This window comes from Mus pahari, chromosome 10 (genome assembly GCF_900095145.1).
Source record: "Mus pahari chromosome 10, PAHARI_EIJ_v1.1, whole genome shotgun sequence".
NCBI classification, from domain to species: Eukaryota; Metazoa; Chordata; class Mammalia; order Rodentia; family Muridae; genus Mus; species Mus pahari.
The window spans coordinates 60186358-60188089 of NC_034599.1; positions in this window are offsets into that span (position 1 = coordinate 60186358).

Here is a 1732-nt window from a genome sequence, read left to right on the forward strand (position 1 = left end):
GTTTCAAACATAGGAAGATGGGTGCCTGGCTGGGGCAACTGAGATAATTGCCTAGCTAGCTGTCAGGTGGAGGAACAGAAGACCTTCAGCTGCCCTAAAAAAACAAAGGCTCTTTACTAGCCACATTCCTAATGATCTAGGGAACAGGTTTTGGGGAATTTTTTTAAAATTTAGGGCTCTACAATAGAAGACCCAAGACAGCATCACTCACATATCTGCAGCCTTGGTGGTGATGTCTGGAAGCTGGACTCAGTGGGGTCTGTTGACAAGAGCTGCCACACTGGGCTACTTTGGTACAATGGTCTGGTGGTAACTAGGCTTGACTTTTCTCCTTCTCCTTCTCCTTCTCCTTCTCCTTCTCCTTCTCCTTCTCCTTCTCCTTCTCCTTCTCCTTCTCCTTCTCCTTCTCCTTCTCCTCCTCCTTCTTCTTCTTCTTCTTCTTCTTCTTCTTCTTCTTCTTCTTCTTCTTCTTCTTCTTCTTCTTCTTCGAGATTTATTTATTTAATGTATATGAGTACGCTGTAGCTGTACTGATGGTTGTGAGCCATCATGTGGTTGCTGGGAATTTGAGTGAATTCTGCTTACCCCAGTCAACCCCACTCGTTCCAGTCCTGCTCGCTCTGGTTTAAAGATTTATTTATTATTATATCTAAGCTCACTGTAGCTGTCTTCAGATGCACCAGATCTCATTACAAATCGTTGTGAGCCACCATGTGGTTGCTGGGATTTGAACTCAGGACCTTTGGAAGAACAGTCAGTGCCATTACCTGCTGAGCCATCTTGCCAGATAGACTTAACTTCTAACTAGAGTTACAGCAGTTGGATGTCCCTAGAGCAGTGGTTCTCAACCTAGGGCTTTTGTTAGACCACTTTAGGGTCACCTGAGACCTTCAGAAAACACAGGTATTTACATTGCAATTCATAATGGTAGCAAAATTACAGTTAGGAAGTAGTAGCGAAAATAACTTTATAGTTGGGGGTCACCACTACACAAAGACCCTGTATTAGAGGGTCGCGCAGCCTTTGGAAGACTGAGAACCACCGCACTAGAGTGAATGACCCCAGAGAGGAAGCTGTGTGACAGAGAAGTCAAGGTATGAGAAATTCAACTCTATAGCCCGAGTACAGCTTGGGGTAGTGTAGTCGCTACACTTCACTCACTACACTTCACTCTAGAGGCAGAGGAAGGCTGAGGTCTGAGTTGGAGACTGGCCTGATCTACAGAGTTCCAAGATCAGGGCTACACAGAGAAATCCTGTCAGAAAACTAAAACCAAAACCAAACAAAGAAAAAGGATGCTACACTGGAAGCCACTTTTGGAAAATGCAGAGTGACACCTCCTTGAACAAAAAGCCATCACAAGTTAAGACAGGGGTGGGGGGGGGTGGAGAGATGGCTCAGTGGTTAAGAGCATTGACTGCTCTTCCAGAGCTGCTGTGCTGAATCCCCAGCAACCACTTGGTGGCTCACAACCATCTATAGTGTGATCTGATGTCCTCTTCTGGCATGTAGGTGTATATGCAGATAGGGCACTTATATACATAAAATCTAAAAATGAAAAATAAATCTTAAAAAAAAAAAAAAAGGACAGGGAGCAAGAACAGTTCTGAAGACAGCGTCTGTGTGTCTGGATCTAATTTCAGAGGCATGATGATATATGCCTGTAATCCCAGCATCTGGGGACTAGAGTAAAGATGTGAGACAAGTTCAAAGCCAGACTGAGTTGAAGTGT